The 11,432-nt window shown below is 43.0% G+C and overlaps 1 protein-coding gene across 1 annotated transcript in view; it reads right to left on the bottom strand.

Moving 5' to 3' along the window:
- The window catches only part of LOC135983898 (general transcription factor II-I repeat domain-containing protein 2A-like), a 984,084-nt gene that overhangs the window by 418,294 nt on the left and 554,358 nt on the right, over nucleotides 1-11,432 (bottom strand). The window lies entirely within an intron of this gene.

The raw sequence follows: 11,432 nt of genomic DNA, 5'->3' as shown, positions 1-11,432 counted from the left end.
GCTACATGGTCTAAACTAAACTGTTGTTTACACTGGAGTTCTGTATGACTATCATTTTAGGGCTTGTCTACACTAGCACTTTACAATGCTGCAACTTTCTCACTCAGGGGTGTGGAAAAAACAGCCCTCTGAGCACAGCAAGTTTCAGCGCTGTAAAGAGCCAGTGCAAATAGTGCATCAGCTCTGGGAGCCATACTCCCAGCGCTGGGAGCTACGCCCCTCATGGAGGTGGTTTTTGCTCTGCCGTGACTACACAAGGCACATTAAAGCACTGTCGCAGAAGCGCTTGAGAATTGCCAATGTAGACTAGCCCTTAGCTCACGTGATGTACGAAGCAATTATGTGTGTGCTATGGTCAGATCACAAGACACCATTGTTTCCATCTAACACAACTATCAATCAAAGTAACAAGTGGCACTCAATTCACAGAAATGCGATCACGTTACTTGCCAAAAGCATGCACGGTCCTCTGTAATTGCTTCCACTGGTGCTGCAAACCCAGAGGCAATCCAAAACAAAAAACAATGGCAGTTACACCAATCAATGCAAATATCTATAGTGATTTTTTTACCCTTTGTTATAGTGCAGTGAAAACAAGTAATTGCACGCCACTGAAAGCTGCCTGATCCAAGTTCTGCACCTGTCTTCCTGCTTTTTATTTTAAGAAGACAACAATTAGTCCTTTCCTTTGTTTTGATTTTTTGTCTTAAATATTTATTGAATAGCTTCAGTCTGAGGCACAGAATATGTTACACTAAGGCGAGATTGCTTTTCTGGGGATCCTACTGTTAAGTTTTATGGATTCATCATTGAAAAGTGCTGTGTGAACACTATTCTCACCAACACTCTTGTGAGGTAGGTAAATAAATAGTATCCCCACCTTACAGGTGAGGAAAGGACATAAAGTGACTTGTCTAAGGCCACTGAGGAAGCTAGGAGTAGATCTCCAGGGATATCTATAATTTCCCAGAAATAATGATGGCACTGAGAGGAATTAATAAACTATGTGATGCTCCCAGTTCCAAGGGGATTTGTTTAATTTTCCTAGTGATGCCTCCCCCACTCTCACACAATACAGGGCAAAATTGAAAGTTGCCTACGTTGAGTCTTCACTCAACATGACTATTGAAAACTTAGATAAGGGGAAAAGTCCTAAAGACTCCCAAGTTGGTACAATGATTGGTTGAGCTGTCAGTCCAACAGGCTAATTAACAGCTGATTTAATTGCAACAAGGCCTTTTTTTGTTGCCTCAAGAATCAGACAATCCAAAGGCCTGGACTACAGTGCATTGCAACAGAAGTTGGCCAGTCACGTTACTGAATTTTGAATAAGAGCTGGAACTGGGACACCAGAAGCAGTTATCTTGCTCCTATCCAAAGAGCTATGAAGGCGTCTTTACTACCGAAGATAGAATTACAAGTAGGAGTAGGAGTTTAAAATTAGAAATGAAGATACTGTCATCTTTAAATAGATTATTTAAGGCTAAATCAAGAGACACTAAAGTAAGTGTAGGTTGGACATAAGCCTGTTAAAAACATTAAAGTTTTCAAAGTGATTAGAAATCATTAGAGCACAACTTCTGGGAAAGAAACATGTTGCAAAGAACAAAAACATGATGCTAAAGGAGTGGAGTGGTATCGATATCTCATGATATGTGTGTGGAGAGGGGACATGTCATGGGATAAAAACATTTGCTTTTTATATGTCATTATGTCAGACTGTATTTCCCACAGAAACAAGGGACTTTTCCTCAAGCTTTCAAGTAGATGGGAAGGACTATGCACAGTTCTGGATAAGTTACCTGAAGTTGTCTACAGAATACAACTACACAGAGGACATCAGTTGGTGGTTCTACAAGAGGACAAGTTAGTTCCTTATCCAAATGAGCTTCTGAACTATAGCGTGGGAGATCCCAAGCCAGAATCAATGGTCACAATTATTTAGTAACACCACCAGCATCTGGGGGGATCACGTTGTTTGTCCAACCTGCTACAGCTAGCATCAGTGCAGACCCTCTAATTTTTTTCAGAAAATCACAGCTCTTATTTGGGGGTTGTAGAGTAAATTTATCAGTAGGTGGCATTGCTGGAGCCAAATCCTAGATTATACTGCGGCATATGGCAACATGGTCTAGTGCACGGGAAAATGGACTGTGAGTCAGGAGACCAAGATTCTGTGCCTGGCCCTGCCACTGATCTATGGTGTGACTTGGATGCCATGGAGGTCAAGCCAGTGCACCACCTTTTGGTCAGGTGGTGCCATGGGTGAGCCCTGTCTCATTTCCTTTCACTTGGGCTATAAACATGTTCAAACATGCCTTTTTATCAAAGAGTACCTCCCTTCCCAAGGGTTTTATTTATTAATGAGAGCCATAAGCATAAATAGGACCTTGCTCAGATACGCCTAGGGTGTCTGTCCTTTCTGGCTCTTTTCTTCTTCCCTGTGCCAGGAAACAGTCTCTGTTTCTGGAACCCTTTCTGGTTCCTTCGCTGGATTACTCCTTTTCAGATCTTCCTTAAGCAGGCGTCTCCAGTTTTCCTCTTTGGAGAACTGGTTTGTATTTATTAGTTCTTAACTCCCTCCAGCTCTCCGCTCTGGAGCTGGGTTCTGTTAATCACATTCTTTAGTCCATCTTAGTCAGGAGCCCTCAGCTCTCCTCTCTGGAGCTGTTGTTATGGGTAGCCAGCTGTGGCTTTACCAGCTTCTCCCTCAGCTTGCCCCTTTTCCTTAACCAAGCTCCAGGCTGCTGAGCAGGTTAGTTTTTCCCTACTTGGATCTCGGCCCTGCTATGAGGGAGGAGTCAGCATTTATGTTGGTCCCTTTCTTCCAGCTCAGGCCAATTGGTAGTGGGGAGAGGGGAGCCTTGCCCTGCTTTCTTTGCAAGACTCCTGGTCCCGGTAACAGTAACGGGATTTCCCCCCCGAGCACTTCTTACTTCTAGGACTGCTTCCTCTCTCTCTGATATCTTCCAGATATAATTGGACCTTTCAGCTTTTTCCCAGACCTCCACACCCTCAGTTTACCTAGCTATTTTAGTGAAGTCCCCTCTGTTCAAAATCTGAGATTTTTGTAGGGCAACACCTCTCCACATGTCCATTTTCCTCACATTTGAAATAAATTACCCCAGGGCATTTCTCTTCCTAGCCCCAAATGGGTTTCTCATGGTCATTTCTCTCATTTTAGCCATAATCTGGGCCTTACCACCCCATGGCAGAGTGCCAAAACAGTCTGGAACTCCCCTGGGAAACTGGGCCAGTCTTACCCTCTGGAATCCCATGGGGGCACCTTAACTCCCATTGGCTGCTTTTCAGAATTCTACTAGGCACCTATTTGTGTCTTTGGATGCCTAAATACCTTTCAGAATCGGGCCCTAGTAGAATATAATGAATAATATGCGCAAATTCAACTTTGGGAAGTCTGTGCTATCTATTTTATACTGCTGCCCACCACTATAGTATCTGAGCACATTCCATATAAAATCAATAACAGCAAAGTCTCTAATGGACTTCATGGAGTCTCTGGCTGTTACCCCTTTTTGGGGTAAAACTCTGCTTCAGATATGACCGGGGTGAAAGTGAGCCGGTACCAGCCGGTTCTCCGTACCGGTAAGAACCCGCACTGGCACATACCCAGCCCACATTAAATGTCCCTGCCCCTTTTGCCTCCCCTGTCGGCAATACGGACCCTACTGGCAGGGCCGCCGACGGGGGTGGGGGAAGGGGTAGTAATCTTATGCACTGCTGCGGCAGCGCTTTAAGGATGGTCCTTTGCCACGGCAGTGCTTTAATGTTGCTGCCCCCCCCATTGGCCGGGCTGCCGACGGGGGGGGGGGGGGGGGGGGGGGGGCGCAGCAACATTAAAGCGCTGCCGTGGCAAAGGACCCTGCAACACTTTAACATCCCTGCCCCTTTTGCCCCCTCCCCAGCTGATGGGCGGGGGGGGGGCAGGGGCAAAGGGAGCAGCTGCCCTGGGGCCAGTGATTTAAAAGGGTTCGGGGCTCCGGACGCTGCTGTTGCTATCACAACAGTGGCGTCTGGAACTCCAGGCCCTTTAAATCAACACGGGAGCCCCAGGTAGCACAGGCAAAGGTCTGGCTGGGGGATGCTGACCCCCAACCCTGCCCCTTCCGGGGGCCAGAGCCACCCCCTCATACCGCTAAGTGTCCTCAGTTACTTTCACCCCTGGATATGACTGTTTTTGGTGTGTGTGTGGGAGGGGGGTTGTTTTTGCTTTTGCTGACTGATTTATTTTCTTCAGGAGTTTTTAGGGAAGAGGGGGAATAGGCACAGTGTTGTGAGTTTCATTCTAGCTATGATGGAAAGGCTTTTTTTGAAGAAGGGGGTTTTGCATCATTTCCTAAAGACAGATTCTGGATTCGCATAATCTCCTCTGGAAGCTTATTCCATGGTTGGCTCCTCCAAAATGAGTATGCTTTATTCCTAGTTCTCTCCCACTACATCTTTGGTTTTGTGAGCTGCATTGTCCCAGACGAGAGCAGCTGTTGCAGTGGTTCATAGATTGAAATTCAGTCTTCAATGTAGCTGGGATTTGATCCATTAATTTCTTTGAAGATTAGGACGAAAGCCTTAAACTGGCAGCTGAAACTGACAGGGAGCCAGTGGAGGGATTTAAGCATGGGCCTGATGTGCTCACGGTGGCCTAGATTAGGGAGGAGTTGGGCAGCCATATTCTGTATCCCTACCAGCAGCATCTTCACATTATGCTTCAAATACAGTGGATTAGAGTAATCCAGTCTGGAGGTGACAAATTCATAAATCATTGTAGCCAACCTCTCATCTGAGAGGAAGGGATGACGTTTCCTAGCAGTTGAACTTTCACCTACAGGTGAAAGAAGACAGTTTTAGAAGCTGACACTACCTGATCATTCCAGATTAGTGAAGAGTCAAATAGAATCCTGAGGCTTTGCACCACTTTGACGTATGGAGGCTGTGTCTCTTCATTGGAAGATGGGGACAGCACAGCATCTCAGCTAGTTCTTCAAAGCATTTCCCCTGTCTGGCCAGACCCACTCTGGTCTTGCTTGGACTAGCTGATCTCTTGAATGGATTCTGACATCTTTGTAGTAGGACTTCAACTATTCGTTTAGAGAGTTGAGTGTGTTTATTATGAAATATCACTTACTTTGTGTTCTATAGAGCAGAGGTTCCCAAACTTCAACAACCTGTGAACCCCTTTCACTAAAATGTCAAGTCTCGTGAACCCCCTCCTAAAAATGAATATTTCCAGGGATTTTCTCCTTTATCTGAGTATAAATTATAAAAGCAGTGATCTGGGAGATATAAAATTTGTTTTTATGACATGCATATTACACACTGTTTATTATTAATTATTATTTATCATAACAGTCTTTTTATTTCATTATGAAAATGGCAACACTCTTCCAAGATCTCACTTTCGTAGCTTGTATCACTTTGAATAAGCCTGTTATAAGACAAGGCTCCTATGTTTCATCAAGGAGTATCAGATGTGAAACATCATGAAGGTATTTTAGAAGCCAACTCAAAGAGTTCCTCCTACACAAGCATTCAGGTCTTGAGCAGTCCAGGCAAACAATGCTCATTACAACAAAGCTTAAACTTGTTCTTCATAATAATTTAAAAAAAACAATACTAGCTGCCTATTTAATTTTAAAAACAGCAAAAAAATATCCACCTCCCTTTCCATTCCTTATAAGGAGTCTTGAAGTTTAAATCTCCTCAGTGTGATAGATAGGCTTGCTTTGATCTACTTAGCTCTTGGAAGTCCAGGGGCTCCTGGCTCTTGGCCAGCTCTGTCCGCCATTATGGAATTTTTTCCGGAGAACCCCCTGTAACATTTCGCGAACCCCCAGGGGTTCACAAACCCCAGTTTGGGAACCACTGCTATAGAGTAATTTCAGGGAGAGAACCCTCAAACTGGGGCGGGGCGGCGGGGGAAACAGTAACACTAACTATAAATGACCAAGCATCCTACTTTTAGAGAAGGTTTGGCTATAGAAGCACTATTATCCTAAGCTCTTTATTGTCTGTTAAGGAGTGGGGTGTATGCAAAAGACTTTATAAAAGCTACAGTAAAGTTAACTATTTTATTGCAGTTGACTGAGTCTGCAGAGTCATTTTCCTACTGGATACTACAGTGTCAGTTGATACAACAAATGAAACTGAGCCGTATTCTGTACAGTATTTACATGGAAAACATCAGCTCCAAACTCAACAGCATTTGTGGTCACTGAATGAGGTAACTCACAGCATTTTATAGTAAAACAAACATGGAACATCACTCTTTTTAGAGCAACACGGACAATTTTCCACATTCAAACTACCACTGTCATTCACTGAAGTTTTGGACTGGGTCATGGCAACTATTTCAGTTCTGTTTGATTTGCAGCTGCAGGTTATAATTTAGGAACAGGACAATACTTCATTTCAGCAAAGAACTCTGACTATTTGAAATGGAAACTTCTCTTGAAACCAACATATAGGTAGTTGGTTATGAGAGGTCCCCACTGAAGCAACACAAACCTTTTCTTTAGACAGGTTTCAGAGTAGCAGCCGTGTTAGTCTGTATCCTCAAAAAGAACAGGAGTACTTGTGGCACCTTAGAGACTAACAAATTTATTAGAGCATAAGCTTTCGTGGGCTACAACCCACTTCTTCGGATGCATATAGAGTGAAACATATATTGAGGAGATATATATACACACATACAGAGAGCATGAACAGGTGGGAGTTGTCTTACCAACTCTGAGAGGCCAATTAAGTAGGAGAGAAAAAACTTTTGAAGTGATAATCAAGATAGCTCAGTACAGACAGTTTGATAAGAAGCAAGTGTGAGAATACTTACAAGGGGAGATAGATTCAATGTTTGTAATGGCTCAGCCATTCCCAGTCCTTATTTAATCCTGAGTTGATTGTGTCTAGTTTGCATATCAATTCCAGCTCAGCAGTCTCTCGTTGGAGTCTGTTTTTGAAGTTTTTCTGTTTTAAGATAGCCACCCGCAGGTCTGTCATAGAATGGCCAGACAGGTTAAAGTGTTCTCCCACTCGTTTTTGAGTATTATGATTCCTGATGTCAGATTTGTGTCCATTAATTCTTTTCCGTAGAGACTGTCCGGTTTGGCCAATGTACATGGCAGAGGGGCATTGCTGGCACATGATGGCATATATCACATTGGTAGATGTGCAGGTGAACGAGCCCCTGATGGTATGGCTGATGTGATTAGGCCCTATGATGATGTCACTTGAATAGAGATGTGGACAGAGTTGGCATCGGGCTTTGTTACAAGGATAGGTTCCTGGGTCAGTGTTTTTGTTTTTTTGTTCAGTGATGTGTGGTTACTGGTGAGTATTTGCTTTAGGTTGGGGGGTTGTCTGTAAGCGAGGACAGGTCTGTCTCCCAAGATCTGTGAGAGTAAAGGATCATCTTTCAGGATAGGTTGAGGAATTCCACCATGATTTCAATAATTTCCATCCCACCATCAACCTCAGCCTAGATCAATCCACACAAGCGGTCCATTTCCTGGACACTACTGTGCTAATAAGCAATGGTCACATAAATACCACCCTATACCGGAAACCTACTGACCGCTACACTTACCTACATGCCTCCAGCTTCCATGCAGGACACACCACACGATCCATTGTCTACAGCCAAGCTCTAAGATATAACCGCATTTGCTCTAATCCCTCAGATAGAGACAAGCACCTACAAGATCTCTATCAAGCATTCTTAAAACTACAATACCCACCTGCTGAAGTGAAAAAACAGATTGACAGAGCCAGACGAGTACCCAGAAGTCACCTCCTACAAGACAGGGCCAACAAAGAAAATAACAGAACACCACTAGCTGTCACCTTCAGCCCCCAACTAAAACCTCTCCAGTGCGTCATAAGAGATCTACAACCTATCCTGAAAGATGATCCTTTACTTTCACAGATCTTGGGAGACAGACCTGTCCTCGCTTACAGACAACCCCCCAACCTAAAGCAAATACTCACCAGTAACCACACATCACTGAACAAAAAAACAAAAACACTGATCCAGGAACCTATCCTTGTAACAAAGCCCGATGCCAACTCTGCCACATCTCTATTCAAGTGACATCATCATAGGGCCTACTCACATCAGCCATACCATCAGGGGCTCATTCACCTGCACATCTACCAATGTGATATATGCCATCATGTGCCAGCAATGCCCCTCTGCCATGTACATTGGCCAAACCGGACAGTCTCTACGGAAAAGAATTAATGGACACAAATCTGACATCAGGAATCATAATACTCAAAAATGAGTGGGAGAACACTTTAACCTGTCTGGCCATTCTATGACAGACCTGCGGGTGGCTATCTTAAAACAGAAAAACTTCAAAAACAGACTCCAACGAGAGACTGCTGAGCTGGAATTGATATGCAAACTAGACACAATCAACTCAGGATTAAATAAGGACTGGGAATGGCTGAGCCATTACAAACATTGAATCTATCTCCCCTTGTAAGTATTCTCACACTTGCTTCTTATCAAACTGTCTGTACTGAGCTATCTTGATTATCACTTCAAAAGTTTTTTTTCTCCTACTTAATTGGCCTCTCAGAGTTGGTAAGACAACTCCCACCTGTTCATGCTCTCTGTATGTGTGTATATATATCTCCTCAATATATGTTTCACTCTATATGCATCCGAAGAAGTGGGTTGTAGCCCACGAAAGCTTATGCTCTAATAAATGTGTTAGTCTCTAAGGTTCCACAAGTACTCCTGTTCTTTTGTTTAGATTTTCTCTTTCCTCACCATTCTCATCCACACATCTACCCACAGAAGTAAGTCCTTTGTTTACCAGTTAAAGAATAGGAGGTTGAGAAACACTGGCCTAGATAATGTGTAAATATTCAGGGCCAGATTGGGTGGAAGGGCAGTGGACAACAGCAGTCCCCATTCCTGCTGGAGAGCAAAGCACTGCAGCCCCGTACTCAGGGGTTTATGCAAACTGCCCAATCTACCCCTTATAAATCACCTTTCCTACTGTTACTAAGGGATAGATTGTGCAACCGTTACTTTGCTGAGCACTTATGCACATAGCTACTCTGAAGTCAATGAAATTGATAATGTAAATAAGTGCATACCAACCAGGGCTGGCTCTAGCGTTTTTGCCGCCCCAAGCACACACACACACACACACACACACACACACACACACACACAAAAAAAAGCCGCAATCACGATCGGTGGCAATTCGGAGGCAGGTCCTTCGCTTCAAGAAGGAGTGACAGCCCTGCCGCCAAATTGCCGCCGAACAGCTGGACCTGCCGCCCCCCTCTTCATTGGCCGCCCCAGGCACCTGCTTGCTACGCTGGTGCCTGGAGCCGGCCCTGATACCAACATAAGTAAGGGTTGCACAAATGCCCTGATCCAAAGCCCATTGGCTTCAGTGGAAAGACTCCTGTTGACTTCAATGGGCTTTGGCTCATACCCTTGATTATCAAAACAAATTTCCATCAGAGCTGATACCCTTGCTCACTGGTAATAAAAACATGATTCAAATCATCAATCACTGACTGAATTTTCTAATGCTGCCACCTATTGCAATCCAGCTGGTCCCTTTTAAAAATTATAAATAAGATGCATTGTAGCTGTGAGAAACCATTGATTACAGGGTACATTAGCAATAATACCACAGTTCACGTCTGGTGGTTTGTTAGAACAGTGAACACCCTCAGCTTTGCTTTGAGCTATTAATTAACCACCCAGTCATTAACTGCTGCTAACAATTGATTTACAGGGAATTATTGCTTAAATAGCGGGAGGTATTTAAGAGGAAAATAAATTAAAACAAAGACTTGCTGGATCCTTGGGCACAAAAAAGGACTCAGAAAAAAGAGAATAGCTGCTACTGCACTGTAATTACAGAGTGATAAACAGTCATTGGAAAGTACATTTCTTTCCAGCAACAATGACATTATGTCTCATTGAAAGAACCCCCTCTGTCTGCGCTAATTAAATAATCTGAAATGAATGATGTTATCAGAAACCTAACCAAGACAGCAAATTTTATATTTATGGGGTTATCAGAAATGTTTAATCTTTCGAAGATGTGTCATGGATGCTGCAGCATCCAAAGATATGACTGAGTCCTGGCGTAATACATTATCTTAATTATAACATGGAATTACTAGTTCCTCCATCAGTGCTGCTTTCCTCTCTGCCTGCAGAACAAATGAGACCTATTAACCTTAGTGTAAAGAAACACTGCCTCCTAATGACATTTCTTTTTTAATGTGTGTAGGGAGTAGATGTGGGGTGGGGGGGAGAGATAGCACAATTGTTTGCTAATAAGTAATTACAGTAGTTGATTTGCAGCTCATAGCTTAATTTACTCATCAAAACACGGACTTGTAATTCCCCCTGCTAACTCTGCAGGTGTTGATGCCTAAGTTTCTATTTTTCAATAAGCCACCATAGCTATATATCTAGAGACCAGTCCTGTCACCCCATTCCACTGCCTGACTGAACTTTATTGCTGCACTGATGCACTACAGTGAGCAAATGGAGCACAGACACTTGTTGTCTAGAAGGAGGCCTTGTCAGAAAGGGGAACTGGCTGCTAATATGGCTTTGAGTTTTGCTAGACCAATGTTAAATATTGGCCAATAGTGTTTACTCTAGTGAGAAAATTGGGGATATTTGGCATTTGTGTTACTAGGAAATATTCCTGCATCAACATTTTCTTTAAGATGTACCCACTGGTAGCTGGATAATTTATAGTAGTGACTGCAGAATTCTGCCTAATCAGAAGGGACTAGCCAGAAGAAATCAAACATTTTTTTCTTTCCACTGCAGGAAAGGATTGTGAATAGTTGCAGGGAGGTGTATTTAAAATAGCAGGAAGTGTGGTGATGGGGAATTGAGTGGTGAGTCACACTGGTAGTTTATACTAAGTGTAACTGAACTCAATCTTTTAATCTGTATTTGTTTCATTGCTAAGCATACAGGATGCTTTTGTAGGAAAGTGCTTTATAAACAAAATATATTGTAATTCTTATGCATTAGTTGTGGGCACAAAAACACAGCACCAAATAGAAGGTCAAGATTTAAGGATCTGGATCCAAACTTCATAATTTTGTATTAGATTGAACCAAAATCCTAGATTCAAAAAGTTTGGAGGTGAGTGGTGAAATTTCAGAATAAAACTTGAAGCTCCCCAGATGCTGAGGTGTGCAACTTGGGCCAATTTATAGGCAGTGGTTTGATCTTCAAACTCTGATCCAAGTGCGCATCTATCTCCGGAATTTTGTTTTGGGCTCATTTTAATAATATGCATCCTGAAAGAGAAGAGAGTGCAATAAAATCTTGATTTTTATTTATTTGTTTATTTATTTTGCCTTTCCCCCTATCCATTCCTCTGCAATGGTTACAATTACATTTACCCTTTCTTTTT

This window comes from Chrysemys picta, chromosome 5, assembly GCF_011386835.1.
Source record: "Chrysemys picta bellii isolate R12L10 chromosome 5, ASM1138683v2, whole genome shotgun sequence".
In the NCBI taxonomy this organism is placed as follows: domain Eukaryota; kingdom Metazoa; phylum Chordata; order Testudines; family Emydidae; genus Chrysemys; species Chrysemys picta.
The sequence above is the reverse complement of the archived record's forward strand: the minus strand, read 5'-3'. Positions and strand labels throughout refer to the sequence as shown.